At 39.3% G+C, this 12,500-nt stretch overlaps 1 protein-coding gene and 1 long non-coding RNA gene across 3 annotated transcripts in view; one reads left to right on the top strand and one right to left on the bottom strand.

The window, feature by feature from the left end:
- Window positions 1–12,500, top strand: part of LOC137654554 (uncharacterized) — a 339,292-nt gene that overhangs the window by 102,914 nt on the left and 223,878 nt on the right. The window contains exon 2 of one of the 2 annotated variants that reach the window (XR_011046657.1): window positions 5,767–5,901. This is a non-coding gene — a long non-coding RNA (uncharacterized lncRNA). Of the gene's footprint in view, window positions 1–5,766; window positions 7,128–12,500 lie in introns of those variants that run through there. The other variant, XR_011046658.1, reaches the window with a different exon arrangement.
- The window catches only part of LOC137654553 (protein 60A-like), an 80,117-nt gene that overhangs the window by 27,284 nt on the left and 40,333 nt on the right, over window positions 1–12,500 (bottom strand). The window lies entirely within an intron of this gene.

Genomic DNA, 12,500 nt, shown 5'->3' with positions numbered 1-12,500 from the left:
TATGCTTTTAGCAAAAACATTGGCTTTAGAAACGGCAAAGCTATATGCTCCCTGCAGCTTGAATTTCTAGCCAAGAACGAACGTCCTCACCCATGCCCAAAATCTTTCGAAATTGCTAACCTCTCTGATTTGATAGGTGAGGAGCTAGAGAAGGTTCTTTGTCCTGTTGGAGCACTAAGGTTCTATTTAGACAGGACTAAAGGTTTAAGAGGCAATTCAGAAGCTCTTTGGTGTGCAGTCAAAAAGCCTGCTTTTCCTATGTCTAGAAACGCCTTATCATATTTCATAAGACTTTTGATTAAAGAAGCTCACGCACACTGTGGTGAGGCAGACCTTAAGCTCCTGAAAGTTAAGACTCATGAAGTTAGAGCTGTGGCAACTTCTATAGCTTTTAAAGAAAATCGTTCTCTGCAAAGTTTTGGAGAAGTAATATGTATTCACATCACTTTATTTAAAAATGTGTCCAGACTCTTTATGAGGACTGCTACACTTTGGGTTCATTCGTAGCAGCGAATGCAGTAATAGGTGAAGGATCTACCACTACACTCCCTTAATCCCTAGTACCCTTTTCCCCTCTTGGAACTAGTATATATTTTTATGATTGGAGGAAATTGTTAGACAATCTCCCACAATCTTTAACTTAGTCAGGTAGTCATTTGTTGCTTGAGAGTGCCCGGAACAAGGGTATTAGTTGAGGTCCTGTCAACATAGAGGTTATTCACTGTTTGACAGCTCCTAGAGTTCTTCAGCTCCCTGGGTGGATCGCTGGTTCTCAAAGGACAGCAGACTTATTAATGCAGAGAACCATTGAAGTCGGCTTCCTTAATAGGTACGAACCCTTAAGCTAGTTTTGTTTTAAACTCTTAAGTGAAATTCCATTAATGTTGCTGACTCTGACCTGCCACCAAGGGTGTCAATCAGCTATTATATAACCAGCGGGTAAGTTTAAATGTTTAAAAATTATATTTTCATAATAAAGTAAATTTTTTAACATACTTACCTGCTGGTTATATAACTTAAAATCCCCCCCTCCTCCCCTCTAGAGACCTATGGGCATGAAAAATCTGATACTAGGAGGGATAGTTCGACCTAGCTCCGTGGTGGGGCTAGTGTATACCTGTCATATCTATGCGATTGCTGCGAGTTTTGAATTTCTGCCGTGGACAAAAGCATAAAGCTATTATTATATAACCAGCGGGTAAGTACAGTATGTTCAAAAATTTATTTTATGATGAAAATATTTTTTTTCTAAGTGTGTTATACATTGTATCTCTCTCTCTCTCTCTCTCTCTCTCTCTCTCTCTCTCTCTCTCTCTCTCTCTCTCTCTCTCTCTCTCTCTCTCCAATTTTATTTAGTGGTCATTTCTATTAGAACTTTTACCAATTTGTGAGCAATTATAAGATTTTTCTTATTGTTACTGAAAAAATTTTTATTCTTTTAAAAAGGGTGAAGTTTTCTATATTGGATCTCTCTCTCTCTCTCTCTCTCTCTCTCTCTCTCTCTCTCTCTCTCTCTCTCTCTCTCTCTCTCTCTCTCTCTCTCTCTCTCTCTCTCTCTCTCTTTTGTGATGGGGTATGATTTATTCGCTATAGTATTATCATCGAGTTACGAAAGCAGGAATTAATTACAAAGTTTGATGTGTAATTTAGTAATAGGATTAAAAGAGTATATACAGTATTTATATTTACAGTATTTTGGTTATTCCTTGTTGATAAAACTGGAGACTAAATTCAATACCATCTCATCTCCCCATCTGAGGATTCTTCAACCGTGAAGTTCACTATATAGTTTACTGATTAACTACCGATACCATTATGAAATATATATGCTGAAAATTTTCTTATATGCAGCTACCAAACCAGGAGGCACAGGACAAAATTTTGAAACAGGCCACCACTACATCCAATCAATGCTTTGCTCACCACTCAGGCTGCTTACCACATATGCATACTGTGTCATTTTCTTTGTGCCCAGCATTGACATACCCTCTCATTTCCTTGTGTTGTCTTCAGTCTTTTACCGCAGCTGTTGTATGGAGCCCGTGTGATAGGGTTATCCGTATGGACAAAGTAAGTTTACCAAATGATCATGTACTAACTAAAAATTGTCCCCCAAATGTGTTTCAAGTGAAGCGGGTGTTGGGCTAAAGGGTAAAAGGTCTCTTTAGGTGTTGTCCTCGGTACAGAAGGCAGAAATACATGATTTAATAGAGAAGGAGAAAAAGTTATATGTGAAATTTTTCCACAATTATGGGAAGAATGAATCTTTGATTCAGGAGAATTTTAAGAGGAAGGAGATATGATCAATCTATGGCCCCTTCTTCAGCTACTGACAAGGTTTCAGTGAAGACGGAGAGATCATTCAACATAAGATAAGATGTGTTTTGATAAAAGGCCTTAAGTCCCCATGAATATTTTTCGGGAAAAAGAAATTTAGCTCCTGAAGAAGAAATAAGCCCCTTTGGAGCAAGTAAAGGGATGGGTCAATAAATTTAAGAAAGGATATGATTTTATAAACATCAAAATTACCGGTGAATCTGCATCTCTCGATTTAAAAAGGAGCACGAGCATCTCAAGCAATATTTTCAAGAATTGGTAAAGAAGGTTATGGTAGCCTATTGAAAACCACCTTGTCTAGCAGTCTGTTGCATAGGAGTTCAAGACCCACTCAAGCTTAATAGTTTCAAGTAATGTCTGCAACCTCACTATCCTTGTGAGCTAGGGATAGGAGATTTCGGGGAGACAGTAGGTCAACCTGTTGAATCATCAGCAGCCATTGCCTGACTCTCCCTGGTCCATGCTTGACGGAAAGGGGCTGTGGACACTGATCATATTTTATATATGGTTAGTCTTCAGGACGTTGTCCTATTCCTTTGAATCTGCCATTCATGAGTGACCTTTAACCCATACAAAGCAAGTTTTCTGCTGTGACAACTTTTTTTTTTTTTTTTTTTTTTTTTTTTTTTTTTTTTTTTTTTTTTTTTTTTTTTTTGAATACCAAAGTTTGAGCTTGGGTTCAATGCATGGAAAGATTGGTAGACCTTGGTTCTCTGAGCCAATGTGGTGGTCCCTATGATAAAGCCATACATTGGGTATGGCCTGAAGGTTAAGAAGAAACATGCGCTACCCTTCTTCTGGCAACGCAATGCTAAAGCCAGGGTCACTGCTGTTCTGTTCAGGAAATGGTTTAACGATACTTCGTTCCTGAAGTAGATCATACCTGGACAAGGAAGGACTTTGTTTAAGGCACTGCTTATTGTCATCACTGCTCCTGGTCATCCTTAAGACATCGTTATGGAGAATCAGAGCATGTGTCAAATTTCTGCCACAAAACATAACCTCAGCTTTACTGTCTGTCAATGAGTTCATCTTTAAGTACTTTAAAGCTGCCTACACATCAGGTAAGAACATCATAGACTTATTACATGAAAATATAATGTAACTGTATCCTTAATGAAATAGCCTACTAATTGTGAAGGATATTTATATACAGTATATCTGTTTTTTAATGACCATAGTACTGTATAGATGTACGTATGTGCTGCAGTAGACTGCAGGACATGAGAAATCTGCTGTACCATGAAAAACGGGATTCAAAATCCCATTTTACATGCTGATGTAGATTGCCTCATCATATTGTTTTCTCCAATTCAGTTTATACATATGTACATATGTACACTAAAGTTACATCATACAAATACTGTACATTCATGTACTGTATACGATGATACTGTTAAAAATATTTATACTGATGATACTAATGTATAATATTCCATCTACCCATTGCAAGTCTTAAAGATACTGTAAGAAAGGCTTTAGAAGCAGAACCAAATATGAATGTAATGGATTGGTGCAAGTCATTTACTGTCTCCAATACCATTACGTTCATTAATGGAGTGGTGGACGAATTTCAGCTGCAGAAAGTTAACGTCTGTAAGATGAATGGTTTGTCTGCGGCTGTTTACGACTTGAAAGAATTTCCAGCAACAGATGGGCAAGTTGAAAGAATTGGAAGGGAAAAGACAACTCGGTGACAATGGACTGGACGTTTGTTAGATGAGGATGTTGAAAGAGGGGCATCAGGAAGAATTGATGAATGAGAATTCAGAAGAGTTCATTATATTGTTGTTAGAAGACAAGGAGGCATATGACGATGACTCAGAGCCCCATAATTGGACTTACGACAAATAAAGTTAGGTCTTTAGACTGTCCAATATTTTAATGTCAAAATAAAGAATATAACCCTCCTTTGGAACAGTCCATTAAAGTGATTAGAGGTATGTTATGTTGTTACCTCTGCAGCATTCATATAATGACAAGGCAAGCTCAATCATTGTCTTCTGCTGCCACCTCAGTACCATCAATGTCGTCTGATGCCAAGCCACAAATCTACTTCCTCTGCTCTCTGACTCACCGTCAACACCCCAATGTCATTATCACATACACTTTTGTCAGGTGACATGGATCTAGATGACCTTTGTGCTCTTTCATCAAATGTTTAGAGCCTACTGTGATGTATACACCATCTTCCCTCATTCATTGGTGTGGGCATGGGAAGAATGTCATTATCATCTCATCATCATCATCTACAGAGCATTGACAAGAAGAGTAGAGCTGTCGGTCAGTACCTGAGAAGCTTAGAATTAAAATTGAAATTTAAAAAAAAAACAGTAGTACATACTGTTACGTTACTGTAACACTTTTAATTAAACTTATACAGCACATGCTATTTGTACTGTGTACAGTAGTGTCTAGTGCATATTTTTACACTTCCAGTACACTTTGTGCATACATTTCAAAGTAACTATACAAGTACAGTACAATACTCTTGTACCGTAACTGTACAATATTGTACAGTATAATATTGTATACTTTAATGTAAATAGAAGTGTGTACATTTTAGCCTTGTATATCATAGTATGAGAAAAGAAATGATATTACTGTACTGCACATATACATATTGTGTATTTCTTTTAAGGGGTTTATTTTATAGAAGAAAATTTTCAAATGGCAATAGAGTTTAGGTCGCCTATTTTACGCATAATTTCACAATAGTGGTGGCTTTGAACCTAATGATCACAGATAATGAAGGCCTACTGTATAGATGTTTTGAAGTCCCAAAATTTTATTATATGATAATATTAGTTGCCAAATTTCTTCAGAATCAGTGTTTGTCTTGAGGACTGTAAGACATGCGATTAGAAAAGTGTGACAAGTATTATGGATTCTCAAAGATATTTGTTTGCATAAAGTACCCAAAATATTGTATAAAAAAAGAATATGATGGAGAGCTAGTTCTTTTGTGGGTTTTTATAAATGAAGATATCTAGAAAGTGTATTACGTGGACAGTATTTTAGACTAGGAACCACTTTAGAAAAGAAGTCTTTTAAAGATACAATAGTGAATTAACCATGTTTTAACCAAAGAAAATTTTGAAAAGTGCCCTGCACATGTACAGTACAGTATAGTTTTATTCATTGCTATATTTGTCTGACTGCGAATCCTTTTGGACTACAGTTGAATTTTCTGTTTCTGAAATTGTGAAGAGAAAATTGAATTTATGTATTAAATTAAAAATTGTAAAACTCCTAACAAATTACTTCTCATTCATATTGTATACAGTTATTGGTATTGGTAGCTATAGGATGAGTTTTAAGCAAAGGTTGTGTAACAAATAAAGTATGATTGCAATTTCCTTATGTTGAAGTTTATTTATTTTTACTGTATCATCAAATGAGTAAAATTATCTTCTCTTTCTGATTCAGATGGATGGTATTTTGCATTTTCCTTTTGGTCCCTCGGAACACATAATGCAACCTCAAGAATTATCTCAAGGAAATTTAGAATGGTTTATTCTTTACCTTCAGAAGGAAAAAATAGTCTTCTCATTCAAGGAAATGGTAAGGTTGGTGGTTCATATACATTTTGCCAAAAATTGAAGGATTAGTAGTAGTAAAGTATTGTAATCAGAAGCTAAATTTTGGACTTCCTTTTGTATCATACCAGGGTTTTTGTTTAGTATTTGAAACCAGCTTTTGGAATCAGCACTAAAGATGGGAAGGATGTAATGTTCTTTCTGGGATCCTATACCATCAGTATAGATTTAAATTTCTTTTGTTACATGAAGTTACATATAGTCATAGAGAATCTCATTTATAAACATGGTGGCGGTTTTATATTGTGTACTGTAATCCTTCAACGAATTGCCCTTCACCTACTGATCCCTTGGTATGTAGCGGATTTTTAAAAACATGTAAATCTATATCGTCAAGCCCTCTTTATATTGCTGGTTCTGCGGACAGATAAAATACATTTTTTCCAATTTTTTTTTTTTTTTTTTTTTTTTTTTTGAAAAGTCATTATTGGCATTAAGAATTAATAAGGTAAATCCAATTTAGCTTTTAAACTAGGCATACTATGTAAAAAAAAAAAAAAAAAGGAAATCAGACATGGGGTCCTTGGTAACATTTTTTTTTTATTATTATTGTTGCCATATGAAGGACTTTTTTTTTTATTATCATTGTATCATTGTCATATAGAGGAGGAGACAGACGAAAGCTGTTAGGTAATTTGTTGAAGGGGCAACGGTGGAAAGCTTGTGAAGAAGGAAAATTAGAAATGGATATGTTTGGGTAATGATGACTTAAAGTTCAGAGAAAAATGTGCCTCTAGGCTATATGCAGGTTACATATTACTCCAGCTAAAAATTGTACAATGGCAGCCTATCGGATGGGTACACTGGCTGGCGGGATTATTGCATTAGCATTGGTCGTTCCATAGGGCAATAATCTCCTGCCAGTGTGCCAAGCTGGGGAGCTCCATGCCTGCTATCCATCACCACTGCCATAACAACACATAAGTGAAACGTGAGAAACAACGTGGACGCCCTTCATGGGCTTGTATGAAACCAGGAGGTAGTGTTGCCATGTACATACTGTAATAACCTTTTCATCTATTTCCATGACCATCAAATTGTTTTATGGTATTACTATTATGTTCGGTTTACACTTTTTTCCAAAAACTACAGTCAGCGCGGATCGCTGTGTCCGGGCAGCATCCGCCATGCATTCAATTTGGTCCCCCGCTAAATATCAACGCTAATACACAATAAAAATCAATAGAAATTTAATTGAACACTCACCAATATCCCTGCTACTTGTCTATAGGGTAGCCTTTCCTCTTCCTGACCTCCAAAAGTCGTCGAGGAACACTATCGGCAAGGTTTTGGAGTATTTCGGCAGGTATTTCAGCCCACACTTTATGGAGCGCCGCCTTGAGAAGTGTGACGTTTGTCGTAATTTCTTTACGAAGCCGAGCTTTTGCAATCGCCCAAAGGTTCTCAATGGGTGAAATATCAGGACTTTGACCTGGCCAGTCAGTAATAAAGTCCACTTCGCTATTTTCTAGCCACTTTTTGACCTTCTTAGCCATGTGGCAAGGGGCACCGTCCTGCTGAAAAATTTCCGCTCCAGTAGCGGCAAAACAATCGGCTAAATTATCCTTTAAAATTTTCAGATACCGGTCAACATTAACCGTCACACCTTTAGGAAGAAAAACAAGCCTTGGGGCACCACCGTAGGCAAAAGTGCCCCATACCATAAGGGATGCTGGGTGCTTAACTGTCTTGGCCGTGAGATTAGGCTTAAGAGGGTCCGACCCCTTGCACCTCCAAACTTCTTTCCCGGCCGTTTCACTCACACAAAAGGTCGCTTCATCACTCCATAAAACACTTCGCCACTCCTCCAAGGTCCAATCCTTTTATGTCTTGGCAAAAGCAACCCTCCTCTTCATTTGTTTCTCGGTTAAAGCTGGCTTTTTTCTGGCAAGAACTTTCTCGTAGTCGAGGCGCTTCGACAGGTTTTCCTGGATCGTACGAACACTGACGTCGTTCAGCAATTTAGGGTTCTGTTCCTCCAGTTGCTTCGCTGTTAAGGTTGGATTTGCATCAAGGCTTCGTTTTAAAAGTAACAAAGTACGATCAGGGATCTTCGGGGGGGGGGGGGGGGGGGACCAGCATGGGAATGAGAAGGGATCTCGTCGCTACCCCCTTCCTTGAACTTTGCTACCAAGCGCCGCACTGTCCTCTCGCTTATGCCGGTGTTCTTAACAATTTCCTTCGTTTGAAGACCTAACTTATGACAAGTTTTCACTCTAACAATAACATCGTGACTTGTACGGGGTTTAGACATCACTAGGGGGGGTTTGTTACACAAAAATGCCACGCGAATTCACAAAAGAACGATTGCAACTCGGCCCTCTAAACGGAACACGACCTCACTTCACGGCTTCAAGAAATACACTGGCCACTTTCCACCCACGCAGATGAGTAGGTGATAACTTGGAGAAAAAGATGCCAATTAGTCAATAAGTCTCAGTCGATTTTTTACCCGATGATCGTGATGACTCCGAAAGACGCAGAACGAAGTGTCCGGCCGACTGGCCGGACACAGCGATCCGCGCTGATTGTAGTTTACGGCATACATACCAACTTCGTGTATAGTAGCAAAGTTTACAGTGCAATTATCTTGCATGGTATTTCTGTAACTTCATAAACCCTCCTAAATTTTGCAGTACATGAGGGGTTCGAGTTAATCCTGTAGTAATTTTAAATGTTCATTAAATCATAACATTGTACTGTACTGTACAGTCAGCCCCCACTTTTCGTGAGGGTTAGATAACAGAGACAGGTGTGAATTCGTGTGTCTTTGGTGCCCTAAGGTGGGATAACTCCTAACCTAACAACTCGCTGCACATTGCCTACACTCGGATAATTAATATACTAAGTACTGCCTAATATTGATTTTACTTAGTCTCTATCTCAATATTGTTGTTCCTGCAAGTGTTCGCCGTTTTCGTTCGGACGACTTGACTCTCAGCACACATAGCCTACATTTACCATAAACAACATTACTGTAATTCTGTACTGTATAATATGTATACAATTTAAGATTACAGTAATTAAGTGTATATATTATATACAACAACCACTAACCCTTTTCATACAAAGTTCTAAGCAGCAATTTTGAATATGACGCAATTCCTGAGGCAGCGTCTCTTTCGCAATACTCTACGAAAGCCTATTTCTACAGTAACGCGGTAATAATTTTTATCTCATCTTCTAGTTCAGTGGGCTAGAAAATTAAAAGGTAATGATGAAGGTAGCATTAGTAATGTTACTGTATAATCATTGTGTATTAGGAAAAATTTATTTTCTCATCCTCTTGTGTTGTTGTTAGGGTATTCTAATTGCATATTGTTCATTAATAGAGTGATTGACTCAAAATCATATAAAGGATTTTGAGTAAAGCAAAAAATTTATTTTTGGGTGATATGGCCATGTCATTCTGATGGAAGGTTCCTTTAGGCAGCTTTCTAAGGAATATTTAGCTACAGTGATACTCCCAGAGAATTAACTATAGGTCTCCAGAACTCTTAACTCCTGGCGCGAGTATCCTTAATATAACTTTAAGGATGTCGCATAAAATCAGGGGACGTATTTTTTGATACGACACATGGCAATCTTCACCCCGAATAGATTTTACTCTGAGGGGGAAGAGTGGCGAAATGAAGGAGAGCTGTTATCAAGGTTACCCGGTGGATCCCCTCCCTATACTACTACGGCGCACTATTCCTTGTTACATTTAAGCAGGAACAGTCGCAGATAGAGTAGTTTCGGGTGGGGTGATTCATTACATAGTTGTTTTACTCCTTTTGAAAGAAGGGAGGGTCCATCAGGACGACATGGCCATATCACCCAAAAATAGATTTTTCGCTTTGCTCAAAATCCATTTTTTGGGCTCAGCCATGTCGTCCTGATGAAAGTTTACCAGAGAATTACTTGAAAGTACTATATCTGTGGGTTTGTATAAGTGCCTTTTACTTTGAATGAGTTCCTTATATGGTCTCCTAGACCTTATATATATAACACTTACCCGTATTTGTCATATCCACTAAGTTTGGAACTAACTTAGGGCTTCCTGCCCCCTGCAGGGAAATTGTCGACTTTGACTATAAGGATTCAAAGTTTGTATTTCTGTTGGAACAACAGGGAAACCTTTTGAGATTACCAGGTTGTTCTTTTAGAAATTTTACCTACAAGATTTTATTTTAGGAAAAATAAAAAGCTCTGGATAATTTTATTCGTACTTGTAAGGGCGAAGAAGACGCAGATACATTTATAAAGGGATTTTGACGAAGGAAAAATCTATTTCTGGGCGAGGAACCTGTGTCCCCCAGTGAAATGCTACTTATAGCACCATTTCTAAGGCATAAATACTGCTAAATATACCAGAGAAAAAAAAGATGCATGGAATGCTTGGAATAAACCCAGCTCGCTCACTCTTTGAGTGTCGTTATAGTAACTGGGGCGTGTAAGAACCACGACCATAGGTCCCTTACCAGTTAGACCTCCTTCTTCAACATCCCACGGAACTACGAGGTGGTGTTTTACACTCGACTACTGCCTTCTACTACGACTATCCTCCCCTCACCCCTACCCCTCCCCATGCTCCCTCCCTCATTCCTCCTTAGCACCAGCGAAGGTTCAGATGTGTTTTTTCATAGCTCTGTGTTTTTAGTGTTGTTTGAAGATGTCAGACATTTTGGAGATCCCTGCTCCCAAGTTGAGTATTATAATTGTCTGTTTGGGATTTCTAGGTAGTGACACACGTTAATTTAATAATCGTGTTGGTTTTTATCTCAGCTGCTTTGTTTGACGATCCCTTACGGGTGTGTAGTTTATTTTCATTGACAAAATATAAAACAATTTGCAATGTATCAATGAAAAGAATCTATCCTGCATATTTGAATATCTTGGTATATATTTGTTTTATAACCTGTAAGGGAAGAATATACATATATCAGTACATTGGTAAATGCATGTTGGATATGCTTCAACGCTGCGTACAAATGTTCACACGGCACTGGTGTTATTGGTTAGATTCTTTACCTATATAGAACAGTCCATAAATCACCATAGAGATTTTTACTAAAAGTTATTACACTTTAAGGTGCTAACACCTGTCCACCCAATACACTGTCAAGTCCCAAAACAGTCCACTGTTCATCGCAGCACTAGACGACAGGTTTTATAACTCTACCTGTCGTCACCACAAAGTGTTTTATCTAGTGCACTTGCTTCACATGATGTTTATAGAAAAGACTGATCCAGAGGATGGCACTCTGCTAGCTGCTGCTAGCCCCAAGCTAAATGAGGAGGAGAGGAAGGAGTCAGGACATGCCTTTTGGTAGGTTCTATCCTGCATTCGTTTCATCAATGGGCTATGAATTCCATCGGTACCCCCTCTTGATGGAAAGGAAACAGTCTTGAACCAGTTTTACGGTACTTGTAAACCCTAGAAGGCCAGTGCAGCTCTGTCCTGGTCAAAGGGGTTGAAGAGTGCCAAACAAAATGCAGTATCCCAGACAACTGGTTCATCCTTCTTTCTCCGTTCCAGCTCATCCTCCAAGCTCCTCCCTCCTCCGTGTGTTTTTTAGAAGAGGTATTACGAAATCCTTGGAGAGTCTTCATCAACTTTGCCTCTCGACCACTCCATAGAAGCTCGGAGGACTTCAGGTTTCGTTCTCAGCCTCTTAGACTCTCAACCAGGAAAAGGTCGCTAATTACGCCAAGCAGGCAACTTTGTGGCTTGACTTCTGGTTGGGATCTTGAGACAACTGACTCGATCTAAGGATGTGTCTCAGGAGTCCTCCAGGAAGTATATGGAGACTTTTCCCGAGTACCAGACAGTACTCGGGCCATCGAGTTTCTCTCCCATCAGGTGGTGAACCTCTGGGCCAACATCATCTTGAAGAGGAGGGATACCATCATAGGAAGGTTCCATAGACAGCTCCCCCAGGCCGAGGTGGCAAGACTTAGGAACGCACCTTTTGAAGGTTGCTCTCTTTTCAACTCGAGGATGTCGAGTGGGTGGCAGAGAAGTGGAGGAAGTCCAGCCAGGACTCCCTCATCCTAAAGGTCTTGACAGCCAAGCCTTACACTTCTCAGCCTCAGCGGAAACCAGCTCTGAAACCGCCGGCAAAAAGGGCTAGAGACCCTAAACAACAGGGTCAAAAGGGTTCTTAACAGTCCTTTCGAGGAGAGAAGTCCTTTCGTGGAGGTAAAGGGAAGAGGGAATCTGGCCGAGGCAGACCCCAGCAGGACAGGCAGTCCTCCCATTTGTCCACCTGTGGGGGGATAACTGCAAAGCTGCTGGAAGAGGTATCTTCTTTACAGAGCTGAGGCCTGGCCAATCGTGGTGTTTTGTTCAGCGTATGGCATCCCATTCACACTCTCTCTCCTTCCACTAACTCGAGTGCCTCTTCCATCGATCTCATATGCGAAGGGGCAGAAGTCCAAACCATGTTGGCGAAGGGTGCTCTCCAAGAGTTCTTCGATGGGTTCCCAAGCTTCTACAGTCAACTTTTTCTTGTGAGAAAGGCGTCTTGAGGCTGGAGACCAGTCATCGACCTCTCAGCTCTGAACAAGTTTGTTGAATAC

The sequence above is a fragment of the Palaemon carinicauda genome, chromosome 15 (genome assembly GCF_036898095.1).
Source record: "Palaemon carinicauda isolate YSFRI2023 chromosome 15, ASM3689809v2, whole genome shotgun sequence".
NCBI lineage: Eukaryota > Metazoa > Arthropoda > Malacostraca > Decapoda > Palaemonidae > Palaemon > Palaemon carinicauda.
The sequence above is the reverse complement of the archived record's forward strand: the minus strand, read 5'-3'. Positions and strand labels throughout refer to the sequence as shown.